Below are 25,135 nucleotides of genomic sequence, written 5' to 3'. Positions count from 1 at the left end.
ACCTGCCCTATGACCCAGCAATTGCACTGTTGGGGATTTACCCCAAAGATTCAGATGCAACGAAACGTCGGGACACCTGCACCCCGATGTTTCTATCAGCAATGGCCACAATAGCCAAACTGTGGAAGGAGCCTCGGTGTCCATCGAAAGATGAATGGATAAAGAAGATGTGGTTTATGTATACAATGGAATATTACTCAGCGATTAGAAACGACAAATACCCACCATTTGCTTCAACGTGGATGGAACTGGAGGGTATTATGCTGAGTGAAATAAGTCAATCGGAGAAGGACAAGCAGTGTATGTTCTCATTCATTTGGGGAATATAAATAATAGTGAAAGGGAATATAAAGGAAGGGAGAAGAAATGTTGGGAAATATCAGGAAGGGAGACAGAACATAAAGACTCCTAACTCGGGGAAACGAACTAGGGGTGGTGGAAGGGGGGAGGAGGGTGGGTGGTGGAGGGGAATGGGTGACGGGCACTGAGGTGGACACTTGATGGGATGAGCACTGGGTGTTATTCTGTATGTTGGTAAATTGAACACCAATAAAAATTAATTTAAAAAAAAAAAAAAAAGAAGAAGACAGATGCTCAACTGCTGAGCCACCCAGGTGTCCCAACAGTAATTCTTTTTTAAGTGCAGTGTAGTCTTAGGAACAGATAAATAAATCAATGAAGTAACAGGGATTCCAAAAATATTCCTACATGTATGGGAGGCTTGGTGTTATACCCCAATTGAGGAAGATCAAATTATTTGATAGATTTTATTGGAAAAATTGGTTCCCTGTATGGAAATTGTGCAGATTTGAAAGCAAGATCTTTAAAAAACCAGCATGAGGGGGAGACATGAAGTGTTCAACTGCATGAAAACTATGTTTTCTGCTCAGAAAAGGACATAATCTACACACTGAACACTCTTGCAGATCACGAGAAGATGTGTGCAATGCCTAAAACTGGGCTCGTGTTGAAATCTAGAGAAACCCCTACAACACAGCAAGAAAAAAATCAGGAAACTCAATAGAAAAATGGGTAAAATCTATGAAAAGAAAATTAATAGAAGAGGAAACACTAATGGCTAACAAGTATATGAAGAGATACTCAAATTCATTAGTAATTAGAGACAAGCAAATTAAACCAACAATGATATACCACTTTACACCCATCGTATTGGCAAAAATTACAAAGTCAGAGAACATCAAGTGCTAAGGAGAAGTGTAAGTAGAAGTCCCAAGTAGAAATCTCCCAATACTTGGGGCAATTAACTGCTCATCGACCTGACAGTCTCTACCCCTGGATATGTGCCCCAGAAAAACTCCCCCACAAAACCATAAGGTGAGGCTGTTCACCATAGTTTTCTTTATAACAGCAAAGTCTTTGATGTCCCTATGTGTTCATCACTAGGGGAATGGATAAGAAAATTGCAGTCTATGCATATACTGTCTCCCAGGCCAGTCAGAACGTAATGAATTAGATTTACATACAATATGAGATGTCAAAAATCTAGTGTTGAGTGGGAAAAAGTCACTTATGTCATCAGAGCCAACCTCTGTATTTTATTAATTATGTACTAAATTAAGGTATGAAGGGAGAACTGGGGAAATCTCTATTCCTATACTAGAAGGAACACCTATAGTGTGGGAGGAGTTAAAGGAGATCCAGAGATGGAGGAGAACACATAATAGAAGGAAATATAATCATGGAGAACTGTTCGGGCCAGTGAATCTGAATGAATCTATTCTGAGTCCTTAGAGGACCAACCTTGCTCACCAAAATGGTGGAAACATTGCTCTGTGGTCATTGTCACATTCAATCCTCACCAAAAAAAAAAATGCTAAGAGGCAAGTATCATTGTTTGTTGTATTTTTGTTTTGAAAACAGAGAAGGGTAGGCAACTTTCCCAAGGCCATGGAGTAAGTGGAAGGTTAGGGATCTGAAATAGGCTGTGTGTCTCCAATCATCACACTTGGCATCACACTCTACCACCTTTGTTTATTTTTTTTAAAAGATTTTATTTATTTATTTATTTATTTATTTATTTATTTATTTATTTATTTATGGGAGAGAGAGAGAGAGAGAAGCAGGCTCCACGCAGGGTGCCCGATATGGGACTCGCTCACGGGACTCCAGGATCATGCCCCAGGCCAAAGGCAGGCACTAAACCACTGAGCCACCCAGGGATCCCTACCACCTGTGTTTAAAGCAGGACTCTACTGAAGTTCAATGTGGCAGAGCATAACAAAGTATGAGTGCACTAAATTACTTCACTTGCATGTGAGTTTTCTAAGTTTCTAAGATGTCCACGGATACGGGCTTATTTTTAGTGGACTAGCAACACCTGACCAAGCAAAACAACAATTTCAGTTCAACAATTTCACAGCTTCTAATGCAAAACAGACCCGAAACAAAAACTGTTTCTTGCGGCCCATCTTTCTGCATGATGCAGCAACTTGTACCATAGACCATCTTTTCCCCAATAAGTTGCATAAGATTTTCAGCGCCAAGTGTATAGTTATAGGAGTCAAAATCTATATAAACTCAATTACAACATTTTGCTTCATCTTAATGAAAACTCCATACATCAAATTTACTTTCTGAAAGTATATTATAGAAGAAAAAATGCAGTGTTGGGACTTCCTAAGAACCAAATATTGGTAGCCTTAGGTAATGCCTGGCACATTGTCTATGCTTGTTAAGTGTTAAGTGAATGGGTAAAAGATAGCTAGGTAGGTGGAGGATGGATGGATAAGTGGGTGGATGGATGGATGGATGGATGGATGGATGAGTGGGTAGATGGATGGGTGGTAGGTTAGCGAGTGGGTAAATTATGTGCATTCTTGGCTCCATACCTGGGATTTTTCACTAATGACATAATCTAGATGCTTCCATGAACACATCAGGGTGACTAGAGTATTTCACCCTCTCCCCCAAAATGCCCTTGAAAATTTCACTTCTATTTTAAGCTGCTATTTTCTCTTAACTTTCATGGAACTCATTAATCTGCCGATGAGCACTCCAAAAGCACATGCAGCCTGCAGGATGACAGCAGTGTGACTTAGTTCAAAAGCTATCCTAGGGTCCCTGAAAGACTTTGGAAATTGCTCCTTGTTCTTTATTCCTTGCATTTTTGCCTAGTCTTGGTGTTGGAAGGAAAGAGAAGAAAACTCATCATTAGCTTAACAGAATGTCAGCGCTTTCAAACAGAGAGAGCTGCATCAGACCCTGGGCTCAGCTCTCATGTTCTCAGATGCCCCTGAGAAATGTGTTTCCTTGAAGTGCCCTTTAGAGCTGTCGGTTCCGTCTACCAGAGTCCCAGCTTCTGCAGCTAAAGGCCTACCTCACTGCCACTCTGCACACACCAAGCTGGTTTGCCTTCCATAACAGTGCTCCTTCCACTGGGCAAAGTCACCAGCATTCCATAACCCATGCACCCAGGGAGGGTATAGACCAGGACTCAAGAGACCAGAGACTAAGAAGTGAAGAATTACAATTCAGATTCCTAAAACAATCATTTCAGTTTCCATAAAAGATTTCCCCACTGGAGTCATTTTCACTGGAGCTTTGTCTAGCGCCATTCAGCAGTGCTTTACCCACTCACAAGTTACAAGGAGATCAAGTACAGATTCAGTAACACGGAGGCTTTCTTTCATAAGATGTCTGCACTGCTTTCTGCACACTAATCCAGCCTAATAGAGCCTTCATTTATCTATCTGGGTTGGAATGCATGAACATCCCAAAGACCTCTCTCTTGAGCTTATACGATATTGTTCTCATTTCCCAATTGAAGGAGAAATTTCAGGATTATAGGATTATATTTTATGAATGCTAGTTCCTGGCCTCGGGTAAGTTCCTTAACTATCCTAAGCCTAAATTTGCTCATGTGTAAAACAGAAAGAAAAATACCTTCCAAAGCTGTCGTAAAGATTGCTTCACTCAGAATGCAGTTTTTGAGAACCTACTCCTCTATGCAAGGCTCTAGAGTGAGGGACAGTTGGGGACTAAAGATAACACATGAGTGCCATGAGGTCGGAACTTGATAGGTGAGCAAGAGGCACAGGCCAGTAAGTGCTGGCATAGAAAATAAGAAAACTGGACTCTGAGTCATTCCAGCTTCAGTGAAACTCTTGCTTCCACCACTTCCTCATTACATGAGGCTGGGAAGTAACCTTTCTCAGCCTCAGCTTATCCATGGAGATAATAATACCTCTCTACTGCTTCTGTAAGGGTTAAATGAGATATTACTTGATAAGACACTCAGTAGTGTTGAGACCATAAAAAGTAATAAATAGACAATGATGTTAAGTGTTACAGGAAACACAAGATGATATGAGCACACCTAAATGTGCCAAGCACAGTGCCTGCCATGCGGAGGGCACACTATAAAAGTTAGTCCATACGTCCGTGTACATCAACTCTGATCTCATAAATTAGATCATGGCTTAATTTGAGCAAGGCAAGGAAAGAGCTAGAAATGGACTCAAGATCTTAGAGATGCCAAGCTGGGAGAAGATACCAGTGGCTGGCTGGTTGGCTGGAAATGTTCTGAATTCCCTAGGCATAGATAAGTACAACTACATTCACAAGGAACTACTGAGCTATTGGGGGAGGGTAGGGGGTAGAGGGAACACAGCCCAGGTAAATCCCATATCCACAGGGTATGAATATGGGACAACCATGAGTAATTAAAACAATAGGAATTCTTGGGAAGACAGGAAGTATGCTTGGCCAAGACCATATGATGAGCTATGGCCCAGAACAGGTGCTCCAGTCTGAAGACAGTCCATTACACAATGGTGACCACTGAGAACACGAGAGAAAAGAGAGCTGATTATTGATTAGAGACATCAATAATGCTGGTGTTGGACAAGCTCTTCTACATATGAGGCTTTACTGAAAGTTATAAAACACAAATGTTTAGGACTCTTTGGAGGCAAGTGGCAGAAATCCAACACAAATGGACTTAAGCAAAAAACTAAAATTGGTTAGCTTACCTAATTGATGGGTTAAGATGTCAGGCATGCTTAGATTCAAGTATTCAAGTGGTCTCATCAGGAATCCATCTTCCTCCATTTCTCAGCTGTTTTCCTCTGTTTTGTCTTCCTTCAAGAGTAATCTTTCCATGGAGAGGGAAGATAACCATGAGTAGGTTTATAGCGTATTCTTTCTGGAACTTTGATTAGAACTGCTTAAAGTCCAGGGATTAATGTTGAGGGAAAATTAAAGAAAAATGAAAATCAAGAAAGTTTTTGCTTCCACAAGTTGTAGTAAAAGTCCCAGGATTCTATCACTGGCTCTGATTGGTCCACCTTGAGCAAGGATGTTTTGATTGGCCAGGTCTGGGTCATAGGGCCACCCCTAGAACTAGGAATAGGGCCAGCCCAAGGGAGCCACCTGCCCTCAAGGAAAATAGAGATGTTACTACTGGAAGAGGGGTCATGAATCTGCACAGGTAAAAACACCACATGTCAACCACACTTTCCTGCTGGTCTTTTTTCTAGGCATCCATAGAATATCTGAGATCATATTCAGAAGTTAACTAATCTCAAAAGATATCAGCAGGGGTAAGTAGAGAAACAGACTTGGAAATGTCATCATGGCAGTTAACTGTGGGAAATGTAGCACCCTGATTGATGGCACAGCATTTAACCTCAAGAATACCAAGCCTTCAAGTGGTTTTCTTTTGACAAATGTGAGGCAAAGGTTTACCAAAACTAGCAGATATGACTGTGACTTACAAAATGAAGAAAAGCAAACAAGAAACACAATTTGATATGATTTAATAAAAGATTTGTTTCCACCACTTCTCCTGAGGACCTTGGTACATTTTCTTTTTAGAGACAGTTATTATCTCTACCTTTATTGAACAAAGGCATTGGAACACAGCTGCCAAGGATCTGTGAAGAAAATCACTCTTTTATTAATAAGACTGTTATTAGCAGGGGAAAAAAATCCATGTTTGGGGGTTTGCACTGAAGTTACAGGCCATTTCAAAGAAATATGGCCAACTACCACCAACATTATTTCAGGCAATTTCATGATCAAATGTCCTATTAGGTTGTTTAAATTTTTTATAGAGATTGTAAATCAGAACTATTTTCTATTTGCCCTAAATATTTAGGTGCTACAGGGAAAGCAGATCAAATTAAAGGGTATTGTGCACATTTTTTACTGGGATCTCCCAGGGATATAAATCATTCCACTTGGAGCATGGAGTTCTTCAGTAAACATGTTTGTGAAAACAACATCCGATGCTCCTCCAGTGTTCTCATTAAAAGGATGAACTGGGTAACAATAGCAGTGCCAGGTTCTTCCCATCTTCAAAATTTGCCAAGATTCAAAGGATACTACTCAGAGTTTCCCTAGAATTCCTTATAGGGATACATTTTGAGCCACTTCATTCCATTGTTTCAGCCCCAAACAATATCATGGGACAAGAATCAGAAGAAGACAGGAGGAACAGACAAAGATCTGTAGACATGCTGAAAGGAATCATTCTTTCTTTTTAGAAACAGAGAGTCAATATCTATCAAACGTGAAGATGCATATCCCTTGATCTAGCAATTTCTGTTTAGAGATTTAACCTACCGATACACTCATACATGTGCATAAAGATAGATATTCCAGGATACTTAATGCAGTCTTGCTTATAGTGGCAAAAGATTGGACACAATCCAAATGTCTTTCAATAAGGCTCTGATTAAATAAATTACAGCAAAGCCTCACAGTGGAAAACAATGTAGCCATTAAACACAATAAAATGAGCCTAGCTGAACTGAAATAGCACTACCTCTAAGATACGTGGTGAAATAGAAAAAAGGGGGAGGGGAGATGTAGAAGAAAGTGTAGTAGGATGCCATTTTGTGTTTTTTAATGTCAGAAAATATTTGGTTCTGTGTGTTAACTCTACTGGAATTGAAATTAAAACTTAAAAAAAAAATTGGCTGTGCACATAGAATACCTCCAGAAAGAAACCTGGGATTTCCCTCTTTGGAAAGGCCAGCACTATGTTCATTGTTATATCTTTTAGTATTGCTTTTTGAAGTTTTTAACATGTATGCATATGTAAACTTAAGTAAAATATTATTTTTGAGAGAGAGAGAGAGAGAGAGCATGTGCAAGGTAAGGGGTCAGGGGTAGAGGAACGGGGAGAAAGAGAATATCAAGCAGATTCCATGCTGGGCATGGAGCCCAAAGTGGGGTTTGATCTTATGACCCTGCAATCATGACCTGAGCCAAAATCAAGAGTCAGATGCTTAGCTGAATGAGCCACCCAGACACCCCTCTAAGTAAATTTTTAAATAAAAAGAAATATGGTGGGACGCCTGGGTGGCTCCATGGTTGAGCATCTGCCTTTGCCTCAAGTCATGATCCTGGGGTCCTGGAATCAAGTCTCACTTTGGGCTCCCTGCGAAGAGCCTGCTTCTCCCTCTGCCTATGACTCTGCCTCTCTCTCTCTCTCTGTCTCTCATGAATAAATAAATAAAATCTTTTTTTAAAAAAGAAAAGGATTATGTGCCTTGCCATAAATCTAACAAGAAATAGAAGAGATTTCTTGAAAAAATAGGAAAATAATTCGGACATACATGGGAGTTCTGAAAAAATGAAGTAGTACCTCATTTCCTGGGATGGTATGAAAGATTGAGTGAATGTTCTCAACTCTTCGTTCCCTCCACTATGGAATTAAACATCCTTGTACCTTCGAGATTTTCTCACTGTGGATGGAGTGTTCTTTATGACCCATGGATGTCAGTCTTGGCCATGTGACTAGCAGTGTGAGTGGATGTAATAGAATTAGAGGCTTTACACAGGCCTCTGTGGTTCTGCTTGATCTTTTGTACTTTTGCCATCCACCCTGAGATCAAACACTGGGTAGCCAGTGGTCCCCAGGATAAGGAGACAGAGACAGCAGACCTCAGACAACCTATAGTCTGGAGTGAAGCAAACGAATCCAACAGAGTCCAGCAGAATCACAGTCTACATGCAGACTCATGTGACAAAAATCATTTTTGCTATAAGCAAGGATTTGGGGCAGGTATGGTACACAGCTTTATTCTAGCCATAGCTGACTGATACAGATGGGATGACTCCCTTTCACTCTCTCCCATCTCCTCTAAGAAGTTGTTCCCAATTAACCTGCCCCTACACTGGACTGTGATCTTTCCAATGACAGGAACTGTGTGTTATTACTTCCTATATCCCCAGACTTCTGCACAGTGCCTGGCACAAAATTTTTAAAATAAAATAAAAAACCTTTCTCTAGCCACCTTATCTAAAGTATTTGCCTCTATCTAATAGTCTCCATCATATCACACAGACCATTAATTACAATCTGTAATTATCCTATTATTTTGTTATCTTGTCTCCCTCACTGGAACAAACATGAGCTCCCCAAAGGAAATGAGTTAATGAATGCAGAAAAAAAATTTCTTTACTCTGATTTTTATAAGCCTTCAGACATCTGTTTTACCATATTCTCCAAATTTCTCAGCCTGCCCTTCAAGGCCTTGCAAAAGCTGGCCTCAAACTGTTCCCAGTTCCATCACCCTTTGCTCCCCTTAGGTAATCCTATGCAACTTTTCACTGTTTCCCACCCACCACCCACACTTTATCTTTTTCTGCAACATTATCTATGATATATCCTCAATAAGTTTCCTTTAACTCTTCTCTCTACCATCCTGCTTATCTAAATTCTGACCATTTGCATTATTGTAGATTAGGTTCAGCTCTGATTCACTTAAGACTTAAAACACCAAGGCCTAAACAATATAAAAGTTTATTTATCTTTTTTCTTAATAAATTTAGAAGTAGAATAAGATTGGAAAGGTAATCAATGTTTTCAGAGGAACAAGATCCTAGTTAAAGGCTCTGCCATGGATTCCTTCCTAAACTCACTTCCTGACTCAAAATGGTTGCTAGAGCTCCAGCGATCATATTCTCATCCCAGTCCTTAGGAAGGAAGAAAGATGAAAGAAGAGCATGCCTGCTCTCTGTAAAGAAATCCACACCCTCTCCCTCCAGAATCATACGCACCATTTCCGCTTACCTGTCATCCAGGTAAGTTAGTTACACAGATACACCTAGCTGCATGGGAAATTGTATTAGTTAGTTTTGAAATATTACAAACCACTGTCTCATAACACAGCAACTTGAAATATTAAGCATTTATCCAGTGCATGATTCCATGGTTGGGTAATTTAAGCTGGGTTCAGCTAGGCAGTTTTTGTGGCCTCAGGTGAGTCTACTCATGCACCTGTGGTTAACCGTCTGGTTGTCTAAGTGTTGGCTGGTCTGGATGACCTCAGCTAAGAAAGTTTGTCTCTGCTCCAAAAGGGCTCCTATCCTCCAGAAGGCTAACTCTGGCTCAGTCACATGTGATGGTTGGTCAAGATCCCAGAAGGTTAAGTGAAGGTAGGATTGCAAGGCATCTTCAGGCTTAGGCTCAGAATTGACACAATGTCACTTCCATTGCATTGTATTAGCCAAAGCAAATCATAAGTGTGGCTGGGATTCAAGGGTGGGGAAATAGACCCCACAATTAAATAGCAGGACTACAAAGTCACATTGCAAAAGGAGATGCATACAGGAAAGGGAATAATTGTAGGGATTATCGCAAGCAATATTCAAAAGAACTGCCGTCTTGGGCACTGAGGGTGGCACTTGAGGGGATGAGCACTGGGTATTATTCTATATGTTGGCAAATTGAACACCAATAAAAAATAAATTTATTTTTTTTAAAAAAGTACTGCCGTCTTTACTCGGGGGTGGGAGGGATGACCCAGCTAAAAATTAGGGATTCTACTGTTATAGAAGTTATGGAAGTAGAGGGGAATGAGGGACAGCCTGCATTGTCTATGACACCCACTTTCAAAGCTCAGTTCCAAATGCACTTCCTCCTCCTGGGGAAGCCTTCCTTGAACCACTGAGCTAGAATTCTGGCCACCAAAGACCTTCGCCTGTATGCTGTATGACCCTTTCATAACTACCCATGGAGAGATGTTGGCCAATCAGTATCTATGGGGAGTATGCACAGGTGAGCCTTTAGCCATCCTCTGAAGCCACCATGAGCTTGGACACCATCTTTACTGAGATACTAACATTTATGTTGGAATAAGAACTTTTATTATTTGAAAGTAATAAATCTTTTGTTCAAATGGCAGGAGCATAAAACTGTTACTCTTGTTTTCAGCACACCCTGAGGTGTGAGGAACAAGGAATCCACGTGATCCAAGGATAACAGGTCAAATACTAAAATCTAGAAGGAATCCCTTAGCACCCAGAGCATAAATAGATATATACACTCCTCATCGGGGAGGCTGTTGGAACTAGTACATGGATATGTTGGCATTTTCTTTCTCCCTTTGTAATTTTTTCCCCTCCCTTTATGAATGGAATATAAATCAGTAGCCTAGAGTCCTTCTGGTTAACAAGGTTCTCATTTGGGAGGTTGCAGCCTAGGAGACTATTAAAAAGAGAAAGAAAAGCTTCTTCTATAAACATTTCCTGCCAGCTGCCGAGGGCTGGAGAGGAGGGAGGAGGAGGGGAACCAGAGTGACAGCACAGAACAGGACCATTAAGAGAAGAAAATCTGAAAAGCAGAGTAAAAATTCTTGGTCCAAGTCTCTGGCAGGTGATCCATGAATAGAAGTCTAACGCACAGAAAAGAAAACCCCTGGGTGGGCCAGACAAGAGGGAGAGAGCCTCTTGTGGATCCAAATGGGCCACGGCTGTCCAATGCATGGCAGAAATGCCTGCAGGTGCCTGCAAAATGTTGCAGAGCAAAGACCTGGGCTTTAGAAGCTGCAGAGAGGATGGCCTTATGCCTCAGCATCCTCCACCAACTCCTACAAGAATGATAATAGGGGCTTGCACTTGTTGGGTTATCACTGCGTGCCAGCTCCACAAGAAGTGTCTGCCATGCATTAATGATCACTAACCTTGGCCATAATGCCATCAGGCTGGAGCTGCTATCATCGACAGGCCTAGAGGTGCTCAAAATTTGCCCAAGTGCATTTGGTTCATAAGTGGAAGAGCTGCCATTCGATACCAAGTTTCCTAACTGCAGAGGCCATACTCTTGGACCTCTGCACCATCCTGACCTTTTACACCATGAAGGAGTGAAAGTGGAAGTGCACTACATACTGCCATCGAGTTATCCATCTCCAAGATGACCCAGGAGAAGAGACGACTGGTGAAGACAGTCTTTTTCATTGAAGAGCTCTTGAACTTTGGGAAAGGACATCTGCAAATCTACAAATAAGGATTAAGCAACAACGATTGCTTATAATAATAAATGGAGTAATTATGTTGTGCCAGCCATGATGCTAGCATATGGTTTATCTTTCTTAGTCCTTGGCCAGAAAAAATAGTTGCTCCCATTTTAGAGATGAGAAAACAGAGGTGTAGAGAAGTTAAGTCACATGGCCATGATCTCTCACAGCCAGGGAGCAGCTGAGCTAAAATTCAAAGGCAACTCTGAAACCAAAGAGTGAGCTTGTTTCCAGCCCCCCACCAGCAGCCTCCCCAAGTAAGTGGGGGAGTCGGTTATTACTGTTTCATTTATCCTTCAAATATAGGTTAATTAATATTCACCGAGTTTGGAAAATGTCTTAATTCCTGATATGGGGAAAGGGAGCTAGGAGAAAAAAAAACCCTTCATGTTTCCATCTGACTGAAAACGAGCAATCGCTGAGATGAGGAAGGAGTAAGAAAGGCAGACAGTTCTCTGGAGGGAGAACATGAGAAGTTCATACGGTCTCGACCTAGGTAGTCTGCCCTGACATCCTTGGTCAGGACGTCGGCCTGGGGATGACTAACCTGACAGTAGTCGAGGTGGAAGGTGGGATAGGGTTGGCAGAGAAGAATCCAGAGAAGAGGCAAGAGTGGAGTGAGAAGTGTGGAGCCAGGATCACTTGTGGATGGCTGTGGGATGGAGGTCCCCGCAGCAGTAGGAAGTATAATGGTCACAACCCAAGATGCTAGAGTCACTGCTTGGATTCAAAGCCCAGCTCCTTTCTGTACTAGCACTACTCACCTTACAGTTCTTGCCTCCCTAAAGTCCATTTGCTCTCCTGGTAGGTACAAGAGGGACAATTCTTGTTTCCTCTCATTGGGCTGTTGTGAAGTTTAAACCAGAAAATGAAAGTAAGCACTTGAAGAGTGCTTACTGACTCCATGCTCAGTACCTGCTGATTATTACTATAATACATCACCAGGGCTCTGCTAAACTTGGGATGGAAACCAGGAAGGGTGAAGTTTATGGCCCTGATAGGAATAATGGCAACAATGATAATGTAATCTTGTTAGTATTAGCTGTCTCTGCTGCTTAACAAATGACACCTTGGGATGCCTGAGTGGCTCAGTGGTTGAGCATCTGCCTTCAGCTCAGGGTGTGATCCCAGAGTCCCAGGATCGAGTCCCATACTGGGCTCCCTTCCTGGAGCCTGCTTTTCTCCCTGCCTATGTCTCTACCTCTCTCTCTCTCTCTCTCTCTCTCTCTGTCTCTCATGAATAAATAAATAAAATCTTTTTTAAAAAATACAAATGACCCCTAATGTGGCTCAGATTTAGCTTATCTGGATGCCTCTAGCTCAGGATTTCTCATGAGACTGCAATTAAGCTGTCAGATACACAGTCTCACTTGAGGGTTCGAGTGGGGCCAGCTCCTTCCCAAGCTCATTTACATGGTTATCAGCAGGCCTTGACCCCTTGCCACATGGACCTCTCCACAGGACTGCTTTATGATATGGTAGCTGGCTTCCTACATGACAAGCAATCCTAAAAAGAACACTCAAGACAAAAGTAATAGTTACTTTTATAACCTAATTTCAGAAGTGATTGTCCATTACTTCTGCCATATTCAATCCATTAGAAGGGAGGATATTATCACAAAGGTGTGAATGCCAGGAGGTGAGGATGACTGGGGGCCTCTGGTGGGGATTCCCACCACATGATATGTTCATTAAGGCCACAGAAACCTTCCATCATCCTATCACCTCATCTCCCAATATGGAACCTGCTTTCTTACTGAAAATCATGGCGTAAATTGAGTTCTCCATCATTCCCAAGAATGTTCAATTAAGGTAGAAAAGTGATTTTCAACTTTTTGGTGACATAAACATTCTTCCCCCCCCAAAAAAAAACTTCTTTAATATGTGGATGGATAAACATATTACTATATTATATTATATTATATTATATTATATAGTATATAACGTATATTTATATAAAATGGAATACTCTACTCAGCCCAAATTTTAAAACAGAAAAGAACTACTGATACAAACAATGCACATGAATGACCAAAGCATTATTCTGAGAAGAACCCTAACACAGGAATACATATTGTAGTGTACTATTGCATTTATAGGAAACTCTAGGGAAGAAAAATATGTTGTAATAGAAATAGATCAGAGTTTTCCTGGGACAAGAGGGAATTAATGATTAACTAGGAGGAGGAGCAACAGAATTCTGAAGGTGAGAGAAATGTTCTACATCCTGATTATTGAATCTCATTGAGCCATACACTTCAAATGGATGTGTTTTTTAATTTAAATTCAGTTTGCCAACATATATCACTCAGTGCTCATCACATCACGTATCCTCCTTAAAAAAATGGGTGCATTTTAATCATTGTAAATTATATCTCTGGAGAACTGATCACAATAAGGATGTGTGTCTATACTATTATAATAAATAAGAGGGCTGGGAATAGATCAGTGATGATAACATATGCCAAACCACAGAATATATTTAATCCAGTTCTAGGCACTCAAATTCCAAATAAAGTATAGGGAAAGATTTGGAGTAGTCTATGTGCTGCTGTGTAAAACCCCTATACACACATACCCTTTTTATCTGTAGTAAAAATCTACCTTAGTCCTCAATTTCTGGAGTAATCTATGATCTGCAAAGGAAAGCCTAATTTTATAAAGAAATGCTTTTCTTCTTTTCTTTTTCTCTTTCTTTCTTTCTTTGCTTCTTTCTTTCTCCCTTTATTTATCTTCCCCCTTCCTTCCTCCCTCCTTTTACATCGCATCAGACCCTAGCTAATGTTCTGCAGTTTTTCTCCCAATTTGTATCTCTTAAACACCATTCTGTATAGATTCACCTTATTCTTTTTGATGGCTACATTGTGTTCTATTGCATGGATGTCCTAATATACACTTAGGTAGTACTCTATTGGTAGAAATTTAGTTTCCAGTTTGTTTGTTTGTTTGTTTGTTTTTTTAGACCATTTTTTTTTTTTTTTGGTCAAGATTATTTGGAACAAGAAGAAATGTCTCCCACTGGCAAAGAAATGCCATTTCCCATTAGGAAAGGCTGGCATCTCTCCCAATTCATGTAATATCCATGATATTACTTATCTTGGGTGCGGCCATATTGTAGCCATCATTAAAGCTTCTTTTCCTAGGATCCAGGAGATACAAGCAACCTATTTGGCCCTCCTTAGATCAACTGCTAACACACACATAGTAGCCCGAGAAGTGAGAACCCAGCAAACATCTTGAACATCCTCTGAAAGTTGTGAAAAGATATGTTGCACTTGAGCTGTTATTAACACTTGATGATAACTCATTAAAACCATACTAATTATCAACAAGCAGTAGGCTCCTTTCACACTCTAAATGTACTGGTTCCATGCAAAAGTGATGGCTAAATTAACCCCAGAGAGTCAGCCAATGGCCTCCTCCTATCGTCCTGCTCGTTCTTTAGGCTAATTAGTTCCTTGCTCATCAGCTGCTTAGGATAAATAAATGACCCAGAAATACATTTTCTTCTACTTGATTGTAAGCTTTTCGGCAAAATATGGGATGCCTGGGTGGCTCAGTTGGATACACATCTCTTGATTTCAGCTTTTGTCATGATCTCTGGGTCATGGGATCAAGCCCCATGGCAGACTCCATGCTAAAGATTCTCTCTCTCCTTCTCCCTCTCCATTCACATGCATTATCTCTCTCTCAAAAAAAATACATAAAAATAAAAAGCTTTTCTGTAGAATATGGTGGTAATAATGATGGCCATTGCATTTTCAACCATTTACTCTATGCTATGTGTTCTACATGGATGATCCCACTGAACTGTACTAACATAATATGAAAATGGGCACAAAAAATGTAAACTGTGTTTACATAGTTGCCCAATGTCATGCAGCTAGCATGGGCATGCAAGGAAGTGTCTGTCTGCTCCAAAGCCCCAGGTTTTGAGTGAGATAAGATTGACCTGACACCAGGAGGACAAAATGATAATAAAGACTTCACTACTGAGATGCCCTAAGATGATCTGTACATGTCCCTATGGCCAAGCACACTGCTGAGCGCATAGTTGGTGCTCAATAGAATTTTGTCACCTGGATGAAGAAAACTGGGACCCCATATGAATTGTTTGTGGGTTACAGAAAATGACCAATAGTCAAAGTACTGTGATTTGGTTGAAATAGCTGACTTGTTTTCTACTCCACAGGCCAACCCTTTCAGAGAAGGTTGATAGAAGCTCATATGCACAGGGAGGACCTAAAGATATTACATGTTCCTTCCTCAACATCATGGAGGGTTGTCACAACAAAATATCCTCCAATCAGAAAGAACAACAACAACAAAAAAAATGTAACTATCCAAAATGAAATAAATAGAAAACATAATAATTCATGAAGTTTTGAAACTAAGTCATGGTTTGATTAATTCTGCAGCCATATAAACATCACAGACTTTTCAACAACTTAGAAAAAAAAAAGAGTTCTCTCAATAGTGGATAAATTAAATCAATCAAAGCATAATCATGAAATGGAATACTTTGAAGCTATTAAAAAGTATAATCAGCATATATTTAAGCCTGTTGGAAGATGTTATGTTATCTAAATTAATAAAGTCAGTAATAAAACATAAAACGTAGTATAATCCCAATTTTTTAAATAAAGTATCAAATAATAAGAAAAAGAGCCTGGAAGGATACTGAATAGATCAAAATGTGAATAGGTTTTTATGCACAATATGCTCATGGGTGATTTTATAAATTTTACTACACATACCTGTGCTTTTAAATTTTTATATAATAACTTTTTATTGTTGGATTAAGACCAGATTATATGGAAATAGCCCAAGTGTCCATTGACTAATGAATGGATAAAGAAGATGTGATACACACACCCACACACACACACACACACAATGGAACATTATTCAGCCATAAAAAAGAATGAAATTTTGCCATTTGCAATGACATGGATACAGCTAGTGAGTATTCTAAGCAAAATAAGTCAGAGAAAGACAAATACCATATGATTTCACTCATATGTAGAATTCAAGAATAAAACAAACAAGCAAAGGGGGGAGAGAGAAAGTGGGAAGCAAACCAAGAAACAGACTCTTAACTCTAAAGAATAAACTGATGGCTACCAGAGAGGAGGTTCGTGGGGGGATGGATGAAAATAGGTGATGGGGATTAAAGAGTATACTCACCGTGATGAGCGCTGGATATCATATCCAAGTGTTGAATCACTATACTGTATACCTGAAATGAATATTATACTGTATGTTAACTAACTGGAATTTTTTTTAAAAATCTATAAAAATTTAAACCTGTTGTGGTTGTTGTGTTTATTTGAATAGAGGCCTAGAGAAAAGAATCCAGTCATAGCCCAAAGCAGGCCCAGGAAAGGGCATCTGCTCAAGCAGGCCGTAGCAATTGCCAAAGGATCTGAGGGAACTTCATTTAGGGATCAGAAATTGCTGAAAATGGTGGATGAGTTTTTAAAACTCCACTCTACTGTGATTCACAGTAATTATCTTCAATTTCTTTTATAACTCATTTTAAATATGTTTATGGAACCTATGTCACTTCCAGATACCTACAAATATCTAGACGCCTGATACACAGTAGAAAAAACAGCCAGTGTGGTCCATATTTTCCAGTTCAGGTATCACATCAGCAGGCTTACAAAGAATTTTCCTTGGTGTACCAGCTCTTGGCTAGCTCTCTAATTGGACAATCTGAAACCCCCTAAAGACTCTAGTACTTGGTTATGAAAAAGAAACAGGTCTGAAAGTCAGAAGAGGTGGCCCAGCTTTGCTCTCAGGACTATGTAACCTTGGGAAAGTCCTTGCCTGTGGTCTCAAGGGGCAACGTATCAGACCCACACAATAAGATTCTCTCCTTCAGGAATTTGCAACTTGGAAACCAAGACTGGGAGGTGAGACACATTAATGAAAGAACTCGAGAGGCAGACCATGAATTTCAACTGCTCCTGAGTTTCCCAGAGCTATGTGGGTATTCTCCTTCCTAAGCAAACTTCCTTCATTCCACAATACCCTCTACTTTCCTGACAATCACTGATTGATTTTCCGTATATTAATCAGTGTCCTTTTCTGTTGCTTAGAACCAGCCCAGACTTCACTACTGTGGCTCAGATGGAAGGAAGTTCTTTCCTGCCCAGCAAGAAGGGAATTGGTCAGTCAGGCAAAGGAGTCTGATCCACAGGGAGAGGCTGCCACAAAGAGCAGCTGTCATCCTTGTGCTAAGAGGCAAGGACCCAGCAGGGCAAGCTGTCACATTCAATAAGGATTCTCAGTCAGCCCAGCCATGCTTTCTGAGTGTTCAGGCAGGAATCCCCCGGGGTGAGAAAACAGAAAGGAGTGACAATGGACATCATGAGTGGTCTACATCTCCTGGCTTCCCTTATGTATCTGACTGTGTTCTCACCTGAAGCCACACTTGACTGACTGTGTGCCAGCCATACCCAGGGCATCAACTCTGTGAATTTTTGCAGCTGCTATTGGAATCTCCCTAACACGGTAATTCTTAACTGGAAACAACTGTGCTCCCCATGGGATGCATAGCAGTACTGTCTGTGGACATTTTTTATTATCACAATTTGGGGATGGGTATCACTGGCAGCTGGTGGATGCCAGAAGTATTTGTTTCCTATTGCTTGCTGTAACAAATAACCACAAACTTAGTGGTTTAAAATAACATAAATTTATTATCTTATAGTTCCAGGGGTCAGAAGACTAATATAACTCTGCAAGACTGCTTTCCTCCCAGAGGCTCCAGGAAATTGGTTTCCTTGAATTTTCTAGCTTCTAGAGGCTTCCAACATTCCTTGGCTCATTCCAACATTCCTTGGCTCCTCTTCCATCTTCAAAATCCACAGCCATAGCACCTTCTCTTCCATCTCTATTTCCATCATTGTATTACCTTCTCTCTTATCAGGACCTTTGTGATAATACCAGGCCAATCCAGATCATCCAGGATAATCTCCCCATCTCCCAAGATGCTTCATTTAAGTCACATATGCAAGGGGTTTTGAGGGGGGTTGTTTTGGGGTTTTTTTGCCATGTTAGGCAACATATCCACAGATGATGTTAAGACATGGACATCTTTGTGGGGCTAGCATTGTTCTATCTCCCACACCAGAGATGCTGCTAGACATCCTACAACCCCCACAGAAAAGAATCATCTGATTTAAAGGTCCATAGTGCAGAAGTTATAAAACCTGCCTAGTCTGATACCAGTGCCAGTGCTGGGCCTCCCACGTGTCCTCACGTATAACCACTTCTTAATGTAAAGGATAGCTGCAGACCCACTATTCCTTGATCCCATCAATCTAAGATACTCCCTAAATTTTAAAACAGTAGCAAAGGTTGTTCAGCCCAAGTAAGTCGTGGAAATTGCTTCCCTAAAAAGTTTATTTTTAAAAAAGACTTATTTATTTATTGAGAGAGAAAGAGAGCGAGCAAACGCTCCCACATGGTAGGACACATGGTAGGACACATGTGCACACATGGTAGGTCAGGGGCAGAGGGAGAGAGGGAATCCCAAGCAGACTCCCCACTAACCAAGGAACCAGACACAAAGCTTGATATTACTACCCTGAGATCATGACTTGGGCCAAAATCAAGAGTCTAATGCCCAACCAACTGCACCACCTGGGGCAACCGTAAAAAGCTTAAAAGCAACAGAAAAAAAACAGTCTTTTCTTAGCCTTGACACTATTCCTATGACTTAAGAGATTTTTTGGCTTTAAATGTTTGGAAGTTACTCAGGGCAAAAAAAAAAAAAAAAAAAAAATTGAGCTCTCCATACTTTGGGACTGAGAATGAGAAGCAACAGCAGAAACCAGCTATTACCAACCCAATCCCAACTCCCCTGGTAATTTCTTTCTCCTCTTTGCTAGAAGCAGACATCTTTGGGAAGGGGAAAATGAACTAATGTTGGCTCGACATGCACAGAAGCCAACTGGGCTGTGTGCCTTACATCTTATAACCTTGCTGCATTGTCATCATCATTCCCATTTTATCATGAACAGACTGAGCCAAATTAAAATTTTGACTGGGGTTACAAAGCCATTAAATGATGGATTAAAACTCGGATCCGTGTTGCTTCAAAGCCTGGAGAGGTTTTGGAACAAGATGTTTGATATTCTTGCCACATTCCACATCAAAATTGTCTTGTACAATCTTAGAAGAGTGAACAAGAACACCTGAAAGTAACACAACTTCTCTAATGAAATAAGGCAGGAGTCAGCAAAACTTGTCTGGCAAGGGTCAGTTGGTAAATATTTCAGGCTCTGTGGGCCATGCGGTCTCTGCGGCAACTGCTCAATTCTGCCCTTATGAGACAAAAGAGCCACAGATGATACCTAAGTGAATGGGAGTAGTCTTGCTCCAATAAAACAGGTTTTACCAGACTTGGCCCTGGAGCCATAGTATGTGCCCCTGCCCCCAATAGCCTTACATTATTGGTGAGAGTACAAATCAGTATAATCTTTCTGGAAAGACAATATGACCCAGCAATTCTACGTCCACGACAAGAGGGCAAAGATAAAGCTCTTGGAGTGTCCCTTGCGACACTGTTTATAATGGTGAAACGGGAACGTAGCATCCTCGCCCACTGTAAGGAGTGGGCCAACCATGGCCATGGCCATTAAATGTTACAGTGTAGATTTAGTTAGCGACAAAGAAAGAAATCCAAGATGTATTTGAAAATCAGGTCATAAAATATTATATCTGTAATAATCTTTTTTTAAAAAAAGACTCTATCCATTCATTCATGAGAGACATAGGCAGAGGGAGAAGCAGGCTCCCCATGGGAAGCCTGAAGCAGGACTAGATCCCAGGACCCTGGGATCATGACCAGAGCCGGAGGCAGATGCTCAACCACTGAGCCACCCAGTGCCCCAATAATCTTATTTTTATTGAAAAATATGTGTACATAGATGTGATGGTTAATTGCATGTGTCAATTTGGGCGAAGGGATGCCCAGAGAGCTGGTAAAATGTCATTTCTTGAGTATGTCTGTGAAGGTGTTTCCAGAAGAGATTAGTATTTGGAACAGTAGACGGAGTCAAAGATGCCCTCACCAAGGCAGGTGGGCATCATCTCATCCCTTGAAGGCCTGAATAGAACCAAAAAATGGAGGAAAGACAAATTCACTCTCTGCTTGCACTGGGACATCTATCTTCTTTTGCCCTTGAATAACAGTGCTTCTGGGGCACCTGGGTGGCTCAGGTGGTTAAGCATCTGCCCTCGACTCAGGTCATGATCCCAGGGTCCTGGGATCAAACCCCGTATCAGGCTCCTTGCTCAGTGGGGAGCCTGCTTCTCCCTCTCCCTGCTGCTCCCCCTGCTTGTGCTCTCTCTGTCAAATCAATCAATCAACCAACCAATCAATCAATCAATCACTTAAAAAAAAATGAACATCAGTGCTTCTGGTCCTTGAGCATTCAGATTCAGACCAGAACATATACTATCAGCCCCTGATTCTCAGGCCTTCAGCTTCAAATTGGATCGCACCACTGGCTTTCTGAGTTCTCCAGCTTACAGACAGCAGATCCCAGGACTTCTCAGCCTCCATAACTATGTGCTCCAATTGCTATAATAAATCTCTTTTTATATAACCCCATTGGTTCTGCGTCTCTGGAGGATCCTAATACAATACAATAGACTTCAAAAAATCTTTATTGATAAATACTAAATGTTTATGCTGGTTATTTCTAGGTGGTATGATTTTAGTTATTTTTATGGGCTTCTTTATCAATCCTTGTAGCTTAAGGGCTTCTTAGTTCCACACTGGCAATATAGAAGGCGCTCAGGATATATTTGCTAATGAGGTAAAAGACTATCACCAGTGAACAAGCTACAACTTTTGAGGTTTCATTTGGATATAAGGGAAGCATTCCCACCATGGTGGGTGGTAAACACTGGGAAACATAATTAAGACACCTTCTGGAATCATCTTTCCTAAAGGTATGTTTTAAAGAATGGAGTCATCTTATGATCTTGGAATGAGGAAGATTATCCTTTTGTGTGTATGTCACAAATCCAGGAACCATAAAAAAAATATACATCTGATTACATGAAGCTTAAAAAAAAAGTTTTCAGACTCAAAACCACTATAAGCAAAGTCAAAATATAAATGAGAACTCTGTAAATAATGTTTGTTAAGCTTAGCAGAGAAAAGGGCTAATTTCTCTAATATATAAAATTAATAAAAGAAAGAGCAGACCAATAGAAAAAATGGGCGAAAGATAAGGACAGTTTGTAAGAAAATAAATACAAGGGCTTCTAAAACAAATGAAAAAATGCTCTGTTACTCATAATAAGAGAAATGCAAATTAAAACTATGCTGAGATATCAATTTTCACCTATCAGATGGGCAAATTAAAAAGAACCTGATAATCCACAGCTGTCCATGCAACTGTAGGGAAATAAACACTTTCAGACATTGCTGGAGATGGGGTGTAAATTGGTACCGCCTCCACAGAGAACATTTTAACAATATCTATAAAAAAAGGTATCGTTTGGCCCAACTCTTCCATTTTCAGGAATTTATCCCACAGATTTTTTTGCACATGAGCATAGCACACAGGTATCAGATTATCACCACAGCTTGTTTTTAATAATAAAAAGGTGGAAACAGCCCAAACATCCATCAGTAGGAGGCTGTTTAAATAAACTACATAGTGGGATGCCTGGGTACCTCAGTGGTTGAGCCTTCGGCTCAGGGCGTGATCCTGGGGTCCTGGGATCGAGTCCCACATCAGGCTCCCCACAGGGAGTCTGCTTCTCCCCCTGCCTATGTCTCTGCCTCTCTATGTGTGTCTCTCATGAATACATAAATAATTTTTTTTAAAAAGAACTCTGTTCAGATGTTATTTCTTCCAGGAAGTCTTCCCTGATTAGCCCAGCTCCTCCACAGAAAGTGAGCTATGTCTGTTATACCCATTCATAGTACCCTGTGGCATTTATCACAAGTTGTGTCTATTAGCAATTATTTAATATCTGTCTCCCTCAGTGGAGGTGCCAAAAGGGACTAGTTCATCCCAGCCCGAGGTGAGCACATGCCACATAAGACATGTTTAAAACAGGCTTCCCTCCTTTGGAAGGAAGGTGTTATCAACTGAATGGGTCCCCTCAAAATTCCTATGTTGAAATCCTAACCCCCATGATGATATTAGGAGGTAGGGTCTTTGGGGTGATTCAGTCATGAGGGTGGAGTTCCCATGAATGGGATTAGAGCTTTTATAAGAGAGACCTCAGAGGGCTAGCTAGCTCTCTTTTCACTATGCGAGGACATAAGATAAAAAACAGCAGTCTGCAACCTGCAAGATGGCCCTCGCAAGAACCTGACCCTGCTGGCACCATGATCTTGGACTTCCAGCCTCCAAGACTGTGAGAAATAAAGATCTGTTGTTTAAACCACCCAGTCTGGGCAGCCCCAGTGGCTTAGCGGTTTAGCTAAGCCACCTTCCACCCAGGGCCTGATCCTGGAGACCCGGGATCAAGTCCCATGTCAGGCTCCCTGCATGGAGCCTGCTTCTCCCAGGCTTCTGCTTCTGCCTGTTTCTCTCTCCCTCTCTCTGTCTCTAATAAATAAAAAATCTTTTTATAAAATAAAATAAACCACCCAGTCTGTTACAATTTTTAATAGCAGCCTGAGATGTGGCAGGAGGGAAGAACAAAGAAAGAATAACAACAGCAACGGTTGGGGTGCATCAACTATGAGCCACACAGTCTTCTGAGGGCTTCATGCACCTGTAACCCTCACAACCAATGGGCACCATTATTACCAGCATTTTACAGACGAGGAATCAGGGGCTTGAGGAGACTGAGCCACCTCCCCACAGTCACAGGCAAAGCAGCCAGGATTCAAACACAGGCAGTCTGGTTCCAGAGCCCAAGCTCTCGGCCTCTGGAAAGAAGGAAGGATGGAGAAGAAAGAGAGAAACCAGAGTGGGGAAAGGTTTCCCCAGGGACGCAGAAGGGAGCACCTTACTGCCTCCTTTTTTTTTTAAGATTTATTTATTTATTTATGATAGACAGAGAGAGAGAGAGAGAGAGGCAGAGACACAGGCAGAGGGAGAAGCAGGCTCCATGCGAGGAACCCGACGTGGGACTCGATCCCGGGACTCCAGGACCGCGCCCCGGGCCAAAGACAGGCGCTAAACCACTGAGCCACCCAGGGATCCCACCTTACACCTTACTGCCTCCTTACATGGGGAGCCTTGCCAGGCCAGCTAGCCACCTGGTTTTTGGGATATTACAGGAACATTCACGAGGATTCTAATATATGTATATATATATATATATATACTTATGGAGCTGACAACACTGTACCTCAACGGAAAGACAAAGAGACAGCAGGCTTGAAGTGTGACAGCTGTCTTGTCTGGAGGAGCAGGTAACATGCATTGTCGATAAATACACTATCTGATGTGGGTTAATAGGCTTCATTGAATTAATGATGACAGAATAATTACAGCAACAAGCAACAGCAGGAGGGAGGCTGGGGATTCTAATTGAGGATAATTCTAGTGCCAGGCAAGATCGCAAGTTTTGACTTTGGGACTATAGAAACTTCCCTGAGATGGGGGCTTTATTGTTTTTATTATTATTATTATTTTAGGTCGGTAGCACCCATCATGGCTTGTCCAGAGTTCTCTGCAGGTAAACAGGGAGTAATCTGCAGGACGGGAATCTTAATAAGAGAAGTGGAAAGAAACAGAAAATAAGAAAAGCAGAGGGGTTGCGATTTCTGCCATTTCTTCTCAAGTAGGATTTGGCCCTAATCCTTAAGGTTCAGACTGGATGGATCCTGGAAAGCCTAAGAAAATGGGGATTATATTTGGATAATCACAACAGCAGTAAAATACCCATCACTTACTGAACTTTTCCCCAGCCAGGCTCTGTTATAAGCACTCTTTATGCCTTAGCCTATTGAATTCCCTCAAATAATTTTGTGAAGTGGGAATGCACACATTCCCCTATTTTATGAGTGAGACAACTGAGGCCCAGAGAAGTAAAGTGACTTGCCTACGACCACACAGCTAGGAAATCACAGAAAATGCTTCTAAGCTAGGGTTAAGAAAACAGAGCTTCAGGGGCACCTGGGTGGCTCAGTGGTTGAGCGTCTGCCTTTGGCTCAGGTCATGATCCCAGGGTCCTGGGATTCAGTCCTGTATCGGACTCCCTGTGGGGAGCCTCCTTCTCCCTCTGCCTATGTCTCTATGTGTCTCTCATAAGTAAATAAATAAAATCTCTAAAAAATAAAAGAAAACAGAACTTTAGAATCATGGCCAGGAAAGGGTTACTTCCGAGGGAGGAAGTAGAACAAGATAGACCTACCAACCATAAATTGATGAGCAAAAATTCAGTCAATTCAATAATGATCTACTGAATACCTGTCATGGACAGAACCCAGTGCAAGCTCTGCTGTAGACCACTTTTTCCCCAAAGATGGCCATGAAAATAGCTCCCATGCCACTTGTTCTTATAACATGATCTTGATATTCTCCATGTTGAATGATAGAGTCTATGATCACACTCCCTCAGACCGTAGCAACTGCCCCAATCAACAGACTATAGCAGAAAAGATGCTATTTGACTTGCAGGGATAGAGCATATAAACTATATCCCCTTACTCCTTGCTCTCTTGGGGATGCTCACTCTTGCACCTCAGCCACCATGTTGTGAGGAAGTCCAACTAGCCCGTGTGGAGAGACCATGTGGAAAGGTCACATGTAGATGTTTTACAGAACTGGCTGTCTGAGGTCCCAGCTAACAGTCAGCACGAAACACAAACATGTGACAAAAGATGCCTCCAGATGACTCCAAACCCTAGCTGTCAAAATCAACCTCAACTT

General features: G+C 41.2%; 1 long non-coding RNA gene across 1 annotated transcript in view; it reads right to left on the bottom strand.

The window, feature by feature from the left end:
* LOC112923245 (uncharacterized) overlaps positions 1-25,135 on the bottom strand; it is a 154,418-nt gene that overhangs the window by 48,663 nt on the left and 80,620 nt on the right. Inside the window, exons 2-3 of the long non-coding RNA XR_003235646.2 lie at positions 16,455-16,506; positions 4,992-5,113 (exon numbers count right to left, since the gene is read on the bottom strand). This is a non-coding gene — a long non-coding RNA (uncharacterized lncRNA). The remainder of the gene's footprint in view (positions 1-4,991; positions 5,114-16,454; positions 16,507-25,135) is intronic.

The sequence above is a fragment of the Vulpes vulpes genome, chromosome 3, assembly GCF_048418805.1.
Source record: "Vulpes vulpes isolate BD-2025 chromosome 3, VulVul3, whole genome shotgun sequence".
Lineage (NCBI taxonomy): Eukaryota > Metazoa > Chordata > Mammalia > Carnivora > Canidae > Vulpes > Vulpes vulpes.
This window is presented reverse-complemented; position numbering and strand designations above follow the sequence as displayed.